Below are 18,853 nucleotides of genomic sequence, written 5' to 3'. Positions count from 1 at the left end.
GTACCCTATAGTGTCACAGGAGAGTATAGACAGCGGGGGCCAGGGAGGAGTGCCCTATACCCTATAGTGTCACAGGAGAGTATAGACAGCGGGGGCCAGGGAGGAGTGCCCTATACTGCCACAGGAGAGTCTAAACAGAGGGGGCCAGGGAGGAGTGCCCTATACCCTATAGTGTCACAGGAGAGTATAGACAGCGGGGGCCAGGGAGGAGTACTCTATAGTGCCACAGTAGAGTATAGACAGCGGGGGCCAGGGAGGAGTGTCCGATAGTGTCACAGGAGAGTATAGACAGCGGGGGCCAGGGAGAAGTGCCCTATACCCTATAGTGTCACAGGAGAGTATAGACAGCGGGGGCCAGGGAGGAGTGCCCTATACCCTATAATGTCACAGGAGAGTATAGACAGCGGGGGCCAGGGAGGAGTGCCCTATACCCTATAGTGCCACAGGAGAGTATAGACAGCGGGGGTCAGGGAGGAGTACCCTATACCCTATAGTGCCACAGGAGAGTATAGACAGCGGGGGTCAGGGAGGAGTGCCCTATACACTATAGTGCCACAGGAGAGTATAGACAGCGGGGGCCAGGGAGGAGTGCCCTATACCCTATAGTGTCACAGGAGAGTATAGACAGCGGGAGCCAGGGAGGAGTGCCCTATACCCTATAGTGTCACAGGAGAGTATAGACAGCGGGGGCCAGGGAGGAGTGCCCTATACACTATAGTGCCACATGAGAGTATAGACAGCGGGGGCCAGGGAGGAGTACCCTATAGTGCCACAGGAGAGTATAGACAGCGGGGGCCAGGGAGGAGTGCCCTATACCCTATAGTGACACAGGAGAGTATAGACAGCGGGGGCCAGGGAGGAGTGCCCTATAGTGTCACAGGAGAGTATAGACAGCGGGGGCCAGGGAGGAGTGCCCTATACCCTATAGTGTCACAGGAAAGTATAGACAGCGGGGGCCAGGGAGGAGTGCCCTATACCCTATAGTGTCACAGGAGAGTGTAGACAGCGGGGGCCAGGGAGGAGTGCCCTATACCCTATAGTGCCACAGGAGAGTATAGACAGCGGGGGCCAGGGAGGAGTGCCCTATACACTATAGTGTCACAGGAGAGTATAGACAGCGGGGGCCAGGGAGGAGTACCCTATAGTGCCACAGGAGAGTATAGACAGCGGGGGCCAGGGAGGAGTGCCCTATACCCTATAGTGACACAGGAGAGTATAGACAGCGGGGGCCAGGGAGGAGTGCCCTATAGTGTCACAGGAGAGTATAGACAGCGGGGGCCAGGGAGGAGTGCCCTATACCCTATAGTGTCACAGGAAAGTATAGACAGCGGGGGCCAGGGAGGAGTGCCCTATACCCTATAGTGTCACAGGAGAGTATAGACAGCGGGGGCCAGGGAGGAGTACCCTATAGTGCCACAGGAGAGTCTAAACAGAGGGGGCCAGGGAGGAGTGCCCTATACCCTATAGTGTGACAGGAGAGTATAGACAGCGGGGGCCAGGGAGGAGTGCCCTAAAGTGTCACAGGAGAGTACAGACAGCGGAGGCCAGGGAGGAGTGCCCTATACACTATAGTGCCACAGGAGAGTATAGACAGCGGGGGCCAGGGAGGAATGCCCTATACCCTATAGTGTCACAGGAGAGTATAGACAGCGGGGGCCAGGGAGGAGTGCCCTATACCCTATAGTGCCACTGGAGAGTATAGACAGCGGGGGCCAGGGAGGAGTGCCCTATAGTGTCACAGGAGAGTGTAGACAGCGGGGGCCAGGGAGGAGTGCCCTATACCCTATAGTGCCACAGGAGAGTATAGACAGCGGGGGCCAGGGAGGAGTGCCCTATACCCTATAGTGTCACAGGAGAGTATAGACAGCGGGGGCCAGGGAGGAGTGCCCTATACACTATAGTGCCACAGGAGAGTATAGACAGCGGGGGTCAGGGAGGAGTGCCCTATACACTATAGTGTCACAGGAGAGTATAGACAGCGGGGGCCAGGGAGGAGTGCCCTATACACTATAGTGCCACATGAGAGTATAGACAGCGGGGGCCAGGGAGGAGTGCCCTATACCCTATAGTGCCACAGGAGAGTATAGACAGCGGGGGCCAGGGAGGAGTGCCCTATACACTATAGTGCCACAGGAGAGTATAGACAGTGGGGGCCAGGGAGTAGTGCCCTATACCCTATAGTGCCACAGGAGAGTATAGACAGCGGGGGCCAGGGAGGAGTGCCCTATACACTATAGTGCCACAGGAGAGTATAGACAGCGGGGGCCAGGGAGGAGTGCCCTATACACTATAGTGCCACAGGAGAGTATAGACACCGGGGGCCAGGGAGGAGTGCCCTATATCCTATAGTGCCACAGGAGAGTATAGACACCGGGGGTCAGGGAGGAGTGCCCTATATCCTATAGTGCCACAGGAGAGTATAGACAGCGGGGGCAAGGGAGGAGTGCCCTATACACTATAGTGTCACAGGAGAGTATAGACAGCGGGGGCCAGGGAGGAGTGCCCTATACACTATAGTGCCACAGGAGAGTATAGACACCGGGGGTCAGGGAGGAGTGCCCTATATCCTATAGTGCCACAGGAGAGTATAGACAGCGGGGGCCAGGAAGGAGTGCCCTATAGTGTCACAGGAGAGTTTTGACAGCGGGGGCCAGGGAGGAGTGCCCTATATCCTATAGTGTCACAGGAGAGTATAGACAGCGGGGGTCAGGGAGGAATGCCCTATACCCTATAGTGTCACAGGAGAGTATAGACAGCGGGGGCCAGGGAGGAGTGCCCTATACCCTATAGTGCCACAGGAGAGTATAGACAGCGGGGGCCAGGGAGGAGAGCCCTATGCCCTATAGTGCCACAGGAGAGTGTAGACAGCGGGGGCCAGGGAGGAGTGCCCTATACCCTATAGTGTCACAGGAGAGTGTAGACAGCGGGGGCCAGGGAGGAGTGCCCTATACACTATAGTGTCACAGGAGAGTATAGACAGCGGGGGCCAGGGAGGAGTGCCCTATACACTATAGTGCCACATGAGAGTATAGACAGCGGGGGCCAGGGAGGAGTACCCTATAGTGCCACAGGAGAGTATAGACAGCGGGGGCCAGGGAGGAGTGCCCTATACCCTATAGTGACACAGGAGAGTATAGACAGCGGGGGCCAGGGAGGAGTGCCCTATAGTGTCACAGGAGAGTATAGACAGCGGGGGCCAGGGAGGAGTGCCCTATACCCTATAGTGTCACAGGAAAGTATAGACAGCGGGGGCCAGGGAGGAGTGCCCTATACCCTATAGTGTCACAGGAGAGTGTAGACAGCGGGGGCCAGGGAGGAGTGCCCTATACCCTATAGTGCCACAGGAGAGTATAGACAGCGGGGGCCAGGGAGGAGTGCCCTATACACTATAGTGTCACAGGAGAGTATAGACAGCGGGGGCCAGGGAGGAGTACCCTATAGTGCCACAGGAGAGTATAGACAGCGGGGGCCAGGGAGGAGTGCCCTATACCCTATAGTGACACAGGAGAGTATAGACAGCGGGGGCCAGGGAGGAGTGCCCTATAGTGTCACAGGAGAGTATAGACAGCGGGGGCCAGGGAGGAGTGCCCTATACCCTATAGTGTCACAGGAAAGTATAGACAGCGGGGGCCAGGGAGGAGTGCCCTATACCCTATAGTGTCACAGGAGAGTATAGACAGCGGGGGCCAGGGAGGAGTACCCTATAGTGCCACAGGAGAGTCTAAACAGAGGGGGCCAGGGAGGAGTGCCCTATACCCTATAGTGTGACAGGAGAGTATAGACAGCGGGGGCCAGGGAGGAGTGCCCTAAAGTGTCACAGGAGAGTATAGACAGCGGAGGCCAGGGAGGAGTGCCCTATACACTATAGTGCCACAGGAGAGTATAGACAGCGGGGGCCAGGGAGGAATGCCCTATACCCTATAGTGTCACAGGAGAGTATAGACAGCGGGGGCCAGGGAGGAGTGCCCTATACCCTATAGTGCCACTGGAGAGTATAGACAGCGGGGGCCAGGGAGGAGTGCCCTATAGTGTCACAGGAGAGTGTAGACAGCGGGGGCCAGGGAGGAGTGCCCTATACCCTATAGTGCCACAGGAGAGTATAGACAGCGGGGGCCAGGGAGGAGTGCCCTATACCCTATAGTGTCACAGGAGAGTATAGACAGCGGGGGCCAGGGAGGAGTGCCCTATACACTATAGTGCCACAGGAGAGTATAGACAGCGGGGGTCAGGGAGGAGTGCCCTATACACTATAGTGTCACAGGAGAGTATAGACAGCGGGGGCCAGGGAGGAGTGCCCTATACACTATAGTGCCACATGAGAGTATAGACAGCGGGGGCCAGGGAGGAGTGCCCTATACCCTATAGTGCCACAGGAGAGTATAGACAGCGGGGGCCAGGGAGGAGTGCCCTATACACTATAGTGCCACAGGAGAGTATAGACAGTGGGGGCCAGGGAGTAGTGCCCTATACCCTATAGTGCCACAGGAGAGTATAGACAGCGGGGGCCAGGGAGGAGTGCCCTATACACTATAGTGCCACAGGAGAGTATAGACAGCGGGGGCCAGGGAGGAGTGCCCTATACACTATAGTGCCACAGGAGAGTATAGACACCGGGGGCCAGGGAGGAGTGCCCTATATCCTATAGTGCCACAGGAGAGTATAGACACCGGGGGTCAGGGAGGAGTGCCCTATATCCTATAGTGCCACAGGAGAGTATAGACAGCGGGGGCAAGGGAGGAGTGCCCTATACACTATAGTGTCACAGGAGAGTATAGACAGCGGGGGCCAGGGAGGAGTGCCCTATACACTATAGTGCCACAGGAGAGTATAGACACCGGGGGTCAGGGAGGAGTGCCCTATATCCTATAGTGCCACAGGAGAGTATAGACAGCGGGGGCCAGGAAGGAGTGCCCTATAGTGTCACAGGAGAGTTTTGACAGCGGGGGCCAGGGAGGAGTGCCCTATATCCTATAGTGTCACAGGAGAGTATAGACAGCGGGGGTCAGGGAGGAATGCCCTATACCCTATAGTGTCACAGGAGAGTATAGACAGCGGGGGCCAGGGAGGAGTGCCCTATACCCTATAGTGCCACAGGAGAGTATAGACAGCGGGGGCCAGGGAGGAGAGCCCTATGCCCTATAGTGCCACAGGAGAGTGTAGACAGCGGGGGCCAGGGAGGAGTGCCCTATACCCTATAGTGTCACAGGAGAGTGTAGACAGCGGGGGCCAGGGAGGAGTGCCCTATACACTATAGTGTCACAGGAGAGTATAGACAGCGGGGGCCAGGGAGGAGTGCCCTATACACTATAGTGCCACATGAGAGTATAGACAGCGGGGGCCAGGGAGGAGTACCCTATAGTGCCACAGGAGAGTATAGACAGCGGGGGCCAGGGAGGAGTGCCCTATACCCTATAGTGACACAGGAGAGTATAGACAGCGGGGGCCAGGGAGGAGTGCCCTATAGTGTCACAGGAGAGTATAGACAGCGGGGGCCAGGGAGGAGTGCCCTATACCCTATAGTGTCACAGGAAAGTATAGACAGCGGGGGCCAGGGAGGAGTGCCCTATACCCTATAGTGTCACAGGAGAGTGTAGACAGCGGGGGCCAGGGAGGAGTGCCCTATACCCTATAGTGCCACAGGAGAGTATAGACAGCGGGGGCCAGGGAGGAGTGCCCTATACACTATAGTGTCACAGGAGAGTATAGACAGCGGGGGCCAGGGAGGAGTACCCTATAGTGCCACAGGAGAGTATAGACAGCGGGGGCCAGGGAGGAGTGCCCTATACCCTATAGTGACACAGGAGAGTATAGACAGCGGGGGCCAGGGAGGAGTGCCCTATAGTGTCACAGGAGAGTATAGACAGCGGGGGCCAGGGAGGAGTGCCCTATACCCTATAGTGTCACAGGAAAGTATAGACAGCGGGGGCCAGGGAGGAGTGCCCTATACCCTATAGTGTCACAGGAGAGTATAGACAGCGGGGGCCAGGGAGGAGTACCCTATAGTGCCACAGGAGAGTCTAAACAGAGGGGGCCAGGGAGGAGTGCCCTATACCCTATAGTGTGACAGGAGAGTATAGACAGCGGGGGCCAGGGAGGAGTGCCCTAAAGTGTCACAGGAGAGTATAGACAGCGGAGGCCAGGGAGGAGTGCCCTATACACTATAGTGCCACAGGAGAGTATAGACAGCGGGGGCCAGGGAGGAATGCCCTATACCCTATAGTGTCACAGGAGAGTATAGACAGCGGGGGCCAGGGAGGAGTGCCCTATACCCTATAGTGCCACTGGAGAGTATAGACAGCGGGGGCCAGGGAGGAGTGCCCTATAGTGTCACAGGAGAGTGTAGACAGCGGGGGCCAGGGAGGAGTGCCCTATACCCTATAGTGCCACAGGAGAGTATAGACAGCGGGGGCCAGGGAGGAGTGCCCTATACCCTATAGTGTCACAGGAGAGTATAGACAGCGGGGGCCAGGGAGGAGTGCCCTATACACTATAGTGCCACAGGAGAGTATAGACAGCGGGGGTCAGGGAGGAGTGCCCTATACACTATAGTGTCACAGGAGAGTATAGACAGCGGGGGCCAGGGAGGAGTGCCCTATACACTATAGTGCCACATGAGAGTATAGACAGCGGGGGCCAGGGAGGAGTGCCCTATACCCTATAGTGCCACAGGAGAGTATAGACAGCGGGGGCCAGGGAGGAGTGCCCTATACACTATAGTGCCACAGGAGAGTATAGACAGTGGGGGCCAGGGAGTAGTGCCCTATACCCTATAGTGCCACAGGAGAGTATAGACAGCGGGGGCCAGGGAGGAGTGCCCTATACACTATAGTGCCACAGGAGAGTATAGACAGCGGGGGCCAGGGAGGAGTGCCCTATACACTATAGTGCCACAGGAGAGTATAGACACCGGGGGCCAGGGAGGAGTGCCCTATATCCTATAGTGCCACAGGAGAGTATAGACACCGGGGGTCAGGGAGGAGTGCCCTATATCCTATAGTGCCACAGGAGAGTATAGACAGCGGGGGCAAGGGAGGAGTGCCCTATACACTATAGTGTCACAGGAGAGTATAGACAGCGGGGGCCAGGGAGGAGTGCCCTATACACTATAGTGCCACAGGAGAGTATAGACAGCGGGGGCCAGGGAGGAGTGCCCTATACACTATAGTGCCACAGGAGAGTATAGACAGCGGGGGCCAGGGAGGAGTGCCCTATACACTATAGTGTCACAGGAGAGTATAGACAGCGGGGGTCAGGGAGGAATGCCCTATACTCTAAAGTGTCACAGGAGAGTATAGACAGCGGGGGCCAGGAAGGAGTGCCCTATAGTGTCACAGGAGAGTTTTGACAGCGGGGGCCAGGGAGGAGTGCCCTATATCCTATAGTGTCACAGGAGAGTATAGACAGCGGGGGTCAGGGAGGAATGCCCTATACCCTATAGTGTCACAGGAGAGTATAGACAGCGGGGGCCAGGGAGGAGTGCCCTATACCCTATAGTGCCACAGGAGAGTATAGACAGCGGGGGCCAGGGAGGAGAGCCCTATGCCCTATAGTGCCACAGGAGAGTGTAGACAGCGGGGGCCAGGGAGGAGTGCCCTATACCCTATAGTGTCACAGGAGAGTATAGACAGCGGGGGCCAGGGAGGAGTGCCCTATACACTATAGTGCCACATGAGAGTATAGACAGCGGGGGCCAGGGAGGAGTACCCTATAGTGCCACAGGAGAGTATAGACAGCGGGGGCCAGGGAGGAGTGCCCTATACCCTATAGTGACACAGGAGAGTATAGACAGCGGGGGCCAGGGAGGAGTGCCCTATAGTGTCACAGGAGAGTATAGGCAGCGGGGGCCAGGGAGGAGTGCCCTATACCCTATAGTGTCACAGGAAAGTATAGACAGCGGGGGCCAGGGAGGAGTGCCCTATACCCTATAGTGTCACAGGAGAGTGTAAACAGCGGGGGCCAGGGAGGAGTGCCCTATACCCTATAGTGCCACAGGAGAGTATAGACAGCGGGGGCCAGGGAGGAGTGCCCTATTCCCTATAGTGTCACAGGAGAGTATAGACAGCGGGGGCCAGGGAGGAGTACCCTATAGTGCCACAGGAGAGTATAGACAGCGGGGGCCAGGGAGGAGTGCCCTATACCCTATAGTGACACAGGAGAGTATAGACAGCGGGGGCCAGGGAGGAGTGCCCTATAGTGTCACAGGAGAGTATAGACAGCGGGGGCCAGGGAGGAGTACCCTATAGTGCCACAGTAGAGTATAGACAGCGGGGGCCAGGGAGGAGTGCCCTATAGTGTCACAGGAGAGTATAGACAGCGGGGGCCAGGGAGGAGTGCCCTATACCCTATAGTGTCACAGGAAAGTATAGACAGCGGGGGCCAGGGAGGAGTGCCCTATACCCTATAGCGTCACAGCAGAGTATAGACAGCGGGGGCCAGGGAGAAGTGCCCTATACCCTATAGTGTCACAGGAGAGTATAGACAGCGGGGGCCAGGGAGGAGTGCCCTATACCCTATAATGTCACAGGAGAGTATAGACAGTGGGGGCCAGGGAGGAGTGCCCTATACCCTATAGTGCCACAGGAGAGTATAGACAGCGGGGGTCAGGGAGGAGTGCCCTATACCCTATAGTGCCACAGGAGAGTATAGACAGCGGGGGTCAGGGAGGAGTGCCCTATACACTATAGTGTCACAGGAGAGTATAGACAGCGGGGGCCAGAGAGGAGTGCCCTATACCCTATAGTGTGACAGGAGAGTATAGACAGCGGGGGCCAGGGAGGAGTGCCCTAAAGTGTCACAGGAGAGTATAGACAGCGGGGGCCAGGGAGGAGTGCCCTATACACTATAGTGCCACAGGAGAGTATAGACAGCGGGGGCCAGGGAGGAATGCCCTATACCCTATAGTGTCACAGGAGAGTATAGACAGCGGGGGCCAGGGAGGAGTGCCCTATACCCTATAGTGCCACTGGAGAGTATAGACAGCGGGGGCCAGGGAGGAGTGCCCTATAGTGTCACAGGAGAGTGTAGACAGCGGGGGCCAGGGAGGAGTGCCCTATAGTGTCACAGGAGAGTGTAGACAGCGGGGGCCAGGGAGGAGTGCCCTATAGTGTCTCAGGAGAGTGTAGACAGCGGGGGCCAGGGAGGAGTGCCCTATACCCTATAGTGCCACAGGAGAGTATAGACAGCGGGGGCCAGGGAGGAGTGCCCTATACCCTATAATGTCACAGGAGAGTATAGACAGTGGGGGCCAGGGAGGAGTGCCCTATACCCTATAGTGCCACAGGAGAGTATAGACAGCGGGGGTCAGGGAGGAGTGCCCTATACCCTATAGTGCCACAGGAGAGTATAGACAGCGGGGGTCAGGGAGGAGTGCCCTATACACTATAGTGCCACAGGAGAGTATAGACAGCGGGGGCCAGGGAGGAGTGCCCTATAGTGTCTCAGGAGAGTGTAGACAGCGGGGGCCAGGGAGGAGTGCCCTATACCCTATAGTGCCACAGGAGAGTATAGACAGCGGGGGCCAGGGAGGAGTGCCCTATACACTATAGTGCCACAGGAGAGTATAGACAGTGGGGGCCAGGGAGTAGTGCCCTATACCCTATAGTGCCACAGGAGAGTATAGACAGCGTTGGCCAGGGAGGAGTGCCCTATACACTATAGTGCCACAGGAGAGTATAGACAGCGGGGGCCAGGGAGGAGTGCCCTATACACTATAGTGCCACAGGAGAGTATAGACAGCGGGGGCCAGGGAGGAGTGCCCTATACACTATAGTGCCACAGGAGAGTATAGACAGCGGGGGCCAGGGAGGAGTGCCCTATACACTATAGTGTCACAGGAGAGTATAGACAGCGGGGGTCAGGGAGGAATGCCCTATACCCTATAGTGTCACAGGAGAGTATAGACAGCGGGGGCCAGGGAGGAGTGCCCTATAGTGTCACAGGAGAGTATTGACAGCGGGGGCCAGGGAGGAGTGCCCTATATCCTATAGTGTCACAGGAGAGTATAGACAGCGGGGGTCAGGGAGGAATGCCCTATACCCTATAGTGTCACAGGAGAGTATAGACAGCGGGGGCCAGGGAGGAGTGCCCTATACCCTATAGTGCCACAGGAGAGTATAGACAGCGGGGGCCAGGGAGGAGAGCCCTATACCCTATAGTGCCACAGGAGAGTGTAGACAGCGGGGGCCAGGGAGGAGTGCCCTATACCCTATAGTGTCACAGGAGAGTGTAGACAGCGGGGGCCAGGGAGGAGTGCCCTATACACTATAGTGTCACAGGAGAGTATAGACAGCGGGGGCCAGGGAGGAGTGCCCTATACACTATAGTGCCACATGAGAGTATAGACAGCGGGGGCCAGGGAGTAGTGCCCTATACCCTATAGTGCCACAGGGGAGTATAGACAGCGGGGGCCAGGGAGGAGTGCCCTATACACTATAGTGTCACAGGAGAGTATAGACAGCGGGGGCCAGGGAGGAGTGCCCTATACCCTATAGTGTCACAGGAGAGTATAGACAGCGGGGGCCAGGGAGGAGTACCCTATACCCTATAGTGCCACAGGAGAGTATAAACATCGGGGGCCAGGGAGGAGTGCCCTATACCCTATAGTGCCACAGGAGAGTATAGACAGCGGGGGCCAGGGAGGAGTGCCCTATAGTGTCACAGGAGAGTATAGACAGCGGGGGCCAGGGAGGAGTGCCCTATAGTGTCACAGGAGAGTGTAGACAGCGGGGGCCAGGGAGGAGTGCCCTATACCCTGTAGTGTCACAGAAGAGTATAGACAGCGGGGGCCAGGGAGGAGTGCCCTATACCCTATAGTGTCACAGGAGAGTATAGACAGCGGGGGCCAGGGAGGAGTGCCCTATACCCTATAGTGTCACAGGAGAGTATAGACAGCGGGGGCCAGGGAGGAGTGCCCTATACACTATAGTGCCACAGGACAGTATAGACAGCGGGGGCCAGGGAGGAGTGCCCTATACACTATAGTGTCACAGGAGAGTATAGACAGCGGGGGCCAGGGAGGAGTACCCTATAGTGCCACAGGAGAGTATAGACAGCGGGGGCCAGGGAGGAGTGCCCTATACCCTATAGTGACACAGGAGAGTATAGACAGCGGGGGCCAGGGAGGAGTGCCCTATAGTGTCACAGGAGAGTATAGACAGCGGGGGCCAGGGAGGAGTACCCTATAGTGCCACAGTAGAGTATAGACAGCGGGGGCCAGGGAGGAGTGCCCTATAGTGTCACAGGAGAGTATAGACAGCGGGGGCCAGGGAGGAGTGCCCTATACCCTATAGTGTCACAGGAAAGTATAGACAGCGGGGGCCAGGGAGGAGTGCCCTATACCCTATAGCGTCACAGCAGAGTATAGACAGCGGGGGCCAGGGAGAAGTGCCCTATACCCTATAGTGTCACAGGAGAGTATAGACAGCGGGGGCCAGGGAGGAGTGCCCTATACCCTATAATGTCACAGGAGAGTATAGACAGTGGGGGCCAGGGAGGAGTGCCCTATACCCTATAGTGCCACAGGAGAGTATAGACAGCGGGGGTCAGGGAGGAGTGCCCTATACCCTATAGTGCCACAGGAGAGTATAGACAGCGGGGGTCAGGGAGGAGTGCCCTATACACTATAGTGCCACAGGAGAGTATAGACAGCGGGGGCCAGGGAGGAGTGCCCTATACACTATAGTGTCACAGGAGAGTATAGACAGCGGGGGCCAGGGAGGAGTACCCTATAGTGCCACAGGAGAGTCTAAACAGAGGGGGCCAGGGAGGAGTGCCCTATACCCTATAGTGTCACAGGAGAGTATAGACAGCGGGGGCCAGAGAGGAGTGCCCTATACCCTATAGTGTGACAGGAGAGTATAGACAGCGGGGGCCAGGGAGGAGTGCCCTAAAGTGTCACAGGAGAGTATAGACAGCGGGGGCCAGGGAGGAGTGCCCTATACACTATAGTGCCACAGGAGAGTATAGACAGCGGGGGCCAGGGAGGAATGCCCTATACCCTATAGTGTCACAGGAGAGTATAGACAGCGGGGGCCAGGGAGGAGTGCCCTATACCCTATAGTGCCACTGGAGAGTATAGACAGCGGGGGCCAGGGAGGAGTGCCCTATAGTGTCACAGGAGAGTGTAGACAGCGGGGGACAGGGAGGAGTGCCCTATAGTGTCACAGGAGAGTGTAGACAGCGGGGGCCAGGGAGGAGTGCCCTATAGTGTCTCAGGAGAGTGTAGACAGCGGGGGCCAGGGAGGAGTGCCCTATACCCTATAGTGCCACAGGAGAGTATAGACAGCGGGGGCCAGGGAGGAGTGCCCTATACCCTATAATGTCACAGGAGAGTATAGACAGTGGGGGCCAGGGAGGAGTGCCCTATACCCTATAGTGCCACAGGAGAGTATAGACAGCGGGGGTCAGGGAGGAGTGCCCTATACCCTATAGTGCCACAGGAGAGTATAGACAGCGGGGGTCAGGGAGGAGTGCCCTATACACTATAGTGCCACAGGAGAGTATAGACAGCGGGGGCCAGGGAGGAGTGCCCTATAGTGTCTCAGGAGAGTGTAGACAGCGGGGGCCAGGGAGGAGTGCCCTATACCCTATAGTGCCACAGGAGAGTATAGACAGCGGGGGCCAGGGAGGAGTGCCCTATACACTATAGTGCCACAGGAGAGTATAGACAGTGGGGGCCAGGGAGTAGTGCCCTATACCCTATAGTGCCACAGGAGAGTATAGACAGCGTTGGCCAGGGAGGAGTGCCCTATACACTATAGTGCCACAGGAGAGTATAGACAGCGGGGGCCAGGGAGGAGTGCCCTATACACTATAGTGCCACAGGAGAGTATAGACAGCGGGGGCCAGGGAGGAGTGCCCTATATCCTATAGTGCCACAGGAGAGTATAGACACCGGGGGCCAGGGAGGAGTGCCCTATATCCTATAGTGCCACAGGAGAGTATAGACAGCGGGGGCCAGGGAGGAGTGCCCTATACACTATAGTGTCACAGGAGAGTATAGACAGCGGGGGTCAGGGAGGAATGCCCTATACCCTAAAGTGTCACAGGAGAGTATAGACAGCGGGGGCCAGGGAGGAGTGCCCTATAGTGTCACAGGAGAGTATTGACAGCGGGGGCCAGGGAGGAGTGCCCTATATCCTATAGTGTCACAGGAGAGTATAGACAGCGGGGGTCAGGGAGGAATGCCCTATACCCTATAGTGTCACAGGAGAGTATAGACAGCGGGGGCCAGGGAGGAGTGCCCTATACCCTATAGTGCCACAGGAGAGTATAGACAGCGGGGGCCAGGGAGGAGAGCCCTATACCCTATAGTGCCACAGGAGAGTGTAGACAGCGGGGGCCAGGGAGGAGTGCCCTATACCCTATAGTGTCACAGGAGAGTGTAGACAGCGGGGGCCAGGGAGGAGTGCCCTATACACTATAGTGTCACAGGAGAGTATAGACAGCGGGGGCCAGGGAGGAGTGCCCTATACACTATAGTGCCACATGAGAGTATAGACAGCGGGGGCCAGGGAGTAGTGCCCTATACCCTATAGTGCCACAGGGGAGTATAGACAGCGGGGGCCAGGGAGGAGTGCCCTATACACTATAGTGTCACAGGAGAGTATAGACAGCGGGGGCCAGGGAGGAGTGCCCTATACCCTATAGTGTCACAGGAGAGTATAGACAGCGGGGGCCAGGGAGGAGTACCCTATACCCTATAGTGCCACAGGAGAGTATAAACATCGGGGGCCAGGGAGGAGTGCCCTATACCCTATAGTGCCACAGGAGAGTATAGACAGCGGGGGCCATGGAGGAGTGCCCTATAGTGTCACAGGAGAGTATAGACAGCGGGGGCCAGGGAGGAGTGCCCTATAGTGTCACAGGAGAGTGTAGACAGCGGGGGCCAGGGAGGAGTGCCCTATACCCTGTAGTGTCACAGAAGAGTATAGACAGCGGGGGCCAGGGAGGAGTGCCCTATACCCTATAGTGTCACAGGAGAGTATAGACAGCGGGGTCCAGGGAGGAGTGCCCTATACCCTATAGTGTCACAGGAGAGTATAGACAGCGGGGGCCAGGGAGGAGTGCCCTATACACTATAGTGCCACAGGAGAGTATAGACAGCGGGGACCAAGGAGGAGTGCCCTATACCCTATAGTGTCACAGGAGAGTATAGACAGCGGGGGCCAGGGAGGAGTGCCCTATACCCTATAGTGTCACAGGAGAGTATAGACAGCGGGGGCCAGGGAGGAGTGCCCTATACCCTATAGTGTCACAGGAGAGTATAGACAGCGGGGGCCAGGGAGGAGTGCCCTATACCCTATAGTGTCACAGGAGAGTATAGACAGCGGGGGCCAGGGAGGAGTGCCCTATACCCTATAGTGTCACAGGAGAGTATAGACAGCGGGGGCCAGGGAGGAGTGCCCTATACCCTATAGTGTCACAGGAGAGTATAGACAGCGGGGGCCAGGGAGGAGTGCCCTATACCCTATAGTGTCACAGGAGAGTATAGACAGCGGGGGCCAGGGAGGAGTGCCCTATACCCTATAGTGTCACAGGAGAGTATAGACCGCGGGGGCCAGGGAGCAGTGCCCTATACCCTATAGTGTCACAGGAGAGTATAGACAGCGGGGGCCAGGGAGGAGTACCCTATACCCTAGTGTGTCACAGGAGAGTATAGACAGCGGGGGCCAGGGAGGAGTGCCCTATACCCTATAGTGTCACATCACAGTATAGACAGCGGGGGCCAGGGAGGAGTGCCCTATACCCTATAGTGTCACATCAGAGTATAGACAGCGGGGGCCAGGGAGGAGTGCCCTATACCCTATAATGTCACAGGAGAGTATAGACAGCGGGGGCCAGGGAGGAGTGCCTCATACCCTATAGTGTCACAGGAGAGTATAGACAGCGGGGGCCAGGGAGGAGTGCCCTATACCCTGTAGTGTCACAGAAGAGTATAGACAGCGGGGGCCAGGAAGGAGTGCCCTATACCCTATAGTGTCACAGGAGAGTATAGACAGCGGTGGCCAGGGAGGAGTACCCTATAGTGTCACAGGAGCGTATAGACAGCGGGGGCCAGGGAGGAGTACCCTATACCCTATAGTGTCACAGGAGAGTATAGACAGCGGGGGCCAGGGAGGAGGGCCCTATACCCTATAGTGTCACAGGAGAGTATAGACAGCGGGGGCCAGGGAGGAGTGCCCTATACCCTGTAGTGTCACAGAAGAGTATAGACAGCGGGGGCCAGGGAGGAGTGCCCTATACCCTATAGTGTCACAGGAGAGTATAGACAGCGGGGGCCAGGGAGGAGTACCTATAGTGCCACAGGAGAGTATAGACAGCGGGGGCCAGGGAGGAGTGCCCTATACCCTATAGTGACACAGGAGAGTATAGACAGCGGGGGCCAGGGAGGAGTACCCTATAGTGTCACAGGAGAGTATAGACAGCGGGGGCCAGGGAGGAGTGCCCTATACCCTATAGTGTCACAGGAGAGTATAGACAGCGGGGGCCAGGGAGGAGTGCCCTATAGTGTCACAGGAGAGTATAGACAGCGGGGACCAGGGAGGAGTGCCCTATAGTGCCACAGTAGAGTATAGACAGCGGGGACCAGGGAGGAGTGCCCTATAGTGTCACAGGAGAGTATAGACAGCGGGGGCCAGGGAGGAGTGCCCTATACCCTATAGTGTCACAGGAGAGTATAGACAGCGGGGGCCAGGGAGAAGTGCCCTATACCCTATAGTGTCACAGGAGAGTATAGACAGCGGGGGCCAGGGAGGAGTGCCCTATACCCTATAATGTCACAGGAGAGTATAGACAGTGGGGGCCAGGGAGGAGTGCCCTATACCCTATAGTGCCACAGGAGAGTATAGACAGTGGGGGCCAGGGAGGAGTGCCCTATACCCTATAGTGCCACAGGAGAGTATAGACAGCGGGGGTCAGGGAGGAGTGCCCTATACCTTATAGTGCCACAGGAGAGTATAGACAGCGGGGGTCAGGGAGGAGTGCCCTATACACTATAGTGCCACAGGAGAGTATAGACAGCGGGGGCCAGGGAGGAGTGCCCTATACACTATAGTGTCACAGGAGAGTATAGACAGCAGGGGCCAGGGAGGAGTACCCTATAGTGCCACAGGAGAGTCTAAACAGAGGGGGCCAGGGAGGAGTGCCCTATACCCTATAGTGTCACAGGAGAGTATAGACAGCGGGGGCCAGAGAGGAGTGCCCTATACCCTATAGTGTGACAGGAGAGTATAGACAGCGGGGGCCAGGGAGGAGTGCCCTAAAGTGTCACAGGAGAGTATAGACAGCGGGGGCCAGGGAGGAGTGCCCTATACCCTATAGTGTCACAGGAGAGTATAGACAGCGGGGGCCAGGGAGGAGTGCCCTATACCCTATAGTGTCACAGGAGAGTATAGACAGCGGGGGCCAGGGAGGAGTGCGCTATACACTATAGTGTCACAGGAGAGTATAGACAGCGGGGGCCAGGGAGGAGTACCCTATAGTGCCACAGGAGAGTATAGACAGCGGGGGCCAGGGAGGAGTGCCCTATAGTGTCACAGGAGAGTATAGACAGCGGGGGCCAGGGAGGAGTGCCCTATACACTATAGTGCCACAGGAGAGTATAGACAGCGGGAGCCAGGGAGGAATGCCCTATACCCTATAGTGTCACAGGAGAGTATAGACAGCGGGGGCCAGGGAGGAGTGCCCTATACCCTATAGTGCCACTGGAGAGTATAGACAGCGGGGGCCAGGGAGGAGTGCCCTATAGTGTCACAGGAGAGTGTAGACAGCGGGGGCCAGGGAGGAGTGCCCTATACCCTATAGTGTCACAGGAGAGTATAGACAGCGGGGGCCAGGGAGGAGTGCCCTATACCCTATAATGCCACAGGAGAGTATAGACAGCGGGGGCCAGGGAGGAGTGCCCTATACACTATAGTGTCACAGGAGAGTATAGACAGCGGGGGCCAGGGAGGAGTACCCTATAGTGCCACAGGAGAGTATAGACAGCGGGGGCCAGGGAGGAGTGCCCTATACCCTATAGTGACACAGGAGAGTATAGACAGCGGGGGCCAGGGAGGAGTGCCCTATAGTGTCACAGGAGAGTATAGACAGCGGGGGCCAGGGAGGAGTGCCCTATACCCTATAGTGTCACAGGAGAGTATAGACAGCGGGGGCCAGGGAGGAGTGCCCTATACCCTATAGTGTCACAGGAGAGTATAGACAGCGGGGGCCAGGGAGGAGTACCCTATAGTGCCACAGTAGAGTATAGACAGCGGGGGCCAGGGAGGAGTGCCCTATAGTGTCACAGGAGAGTATAGACAGCGGGGGCCAGGGAGGAGTGCCCTATACCCTATAGTGTCACAGGAGAGTATAGACAGCGGGGGCCAGGGAGGAGTGCCCTATACCCTATAATGTCACAGGAGAGTATAGACAGTGGGGGCCAGGGAGGAGTGCCCTATACCCTATAGTGCCACAGGAGAGTATAGACAGCGGGGGTCAGGGAGGAGTGCCCTATACCCTATAGTGCCACAGGAGAGTATAGACAGCGGGGGTCAGGGAGGAGTGCCCTATACACTATAGTGCCACAGGAGAGTATAGACAGCGGGGGCCAGGGAGGAGTGCCCTATACACTATAGTGTCACAGGAGAGTATAGACAGCGGGGGCCAGAGAGGAGTGCCCTATACCCTATAGTGTGACAGGAGAGTATAGACAGCGGGGGCCAGGGAGGAGTGCCCTAAAGTGTCACAGGAGAGTATAGACAGCGGGGGCCAGGGAGGAGTGCCCTATACACTATAGTGCCACAGGAGAGTATAGACAGCGGGGGCCAGGGAGGAATGCCCTATACCCTATAGTGTCACAGGAGAGTATAGACAGCGGGGGCCAGGGAGGAGTGCCCTATACCCTATAGTGCCACTGGAGAGTATAGACAGCGGGGGCCAGGGAGGAGTGCCCTATAGTGTCACAGGAGAGTGTAGACAGCGGGGGCCAGGGAGGAGTGCCCTATACCCTATAGTGCCACAGGAGAGTATAGACAGCGGGGGCCAGGGAGGAGTGCCCTATACCCTATAGTGTCACAGGAGAGTGTAGACAGCGGGGGCCAGGGAGGAGTGCCCTATACACTATAGTGCCACAGGAGAGTATAGACAGCGGGGGTCAGGGAGGAGTGCCCTATACACTATAGTGTCACAGGAGAGTATAGACAGCGGGGGCCAGGGAGGAGTGCCCTATACACTATAGTGCCACATGAGAGTATAGACAGCGGGGGCCAGGGAGGAGTGCCCTATACCCTATAGTGCCACAGGAGAGTATAGACAGCGGGGGCCAGGGAGGAGTGCCCTATACCCTATAGTGCCACAGGAGAGTATAGACAGTGGGGGCCAGGGAGTAGTGCCCTATACCCTATAGTGCCACAGGAGAGTATAGACAGCGGGGGCCAGGGAGGAGTGCCCTATACACTATAGTGCCACAGGGGAGTATAGACAGCGGGGGCCAGGGAGGAGTGCCCTATACACTATAGTGCCACAGGAGAGTATAGACAGCGGGGGCCAGGGAGGAGTGCCCTATACACTATAGTGTCACAGGAGAGTATAGACAGCGCGGGTCAGGGAGGAATGCCCTATACCCTAAAGTGTCACAGGAGAGTATAGACAGCGGGGGCCAGGGAGGAGTGCCCTATAGTGTCACAGGAGAGTATTGACAGCAGGGGCCAGGGAGGAGTGCCCTATATCCTATTGTGTCACAGGAGAGTATAGACAGCGGGGGTCAGGGAGGAATGCCCTATACCCTATAGTGTCACAGGAGAATATAGACAGCGGGGGCCAGGGAGGAGTGCCCTATACCCTATAGTGCCACAGGAGAGTATAGACAGCGGGG

This window comes from Phyllobates terribilis, unplaced genomic scaffold, assembly GCF_046119375.1.
Source record: "Phyllobates terribilis strain yellow unplaced genomic scaffold, ASM4611937v1 Scaffold_8__6_contigs__length_399053987, whole genome shotgun sequence".
Taxonomy (NCBI): domain Eukaryota; kingdom Metazoa; phylum Chordata; class Amphibia; order Anura; family Dendrobatidae; genus Phyllobates; species Phyllobates terribilis.
This window is presented reverse-complemented; position numbering follows the sequence as displayed.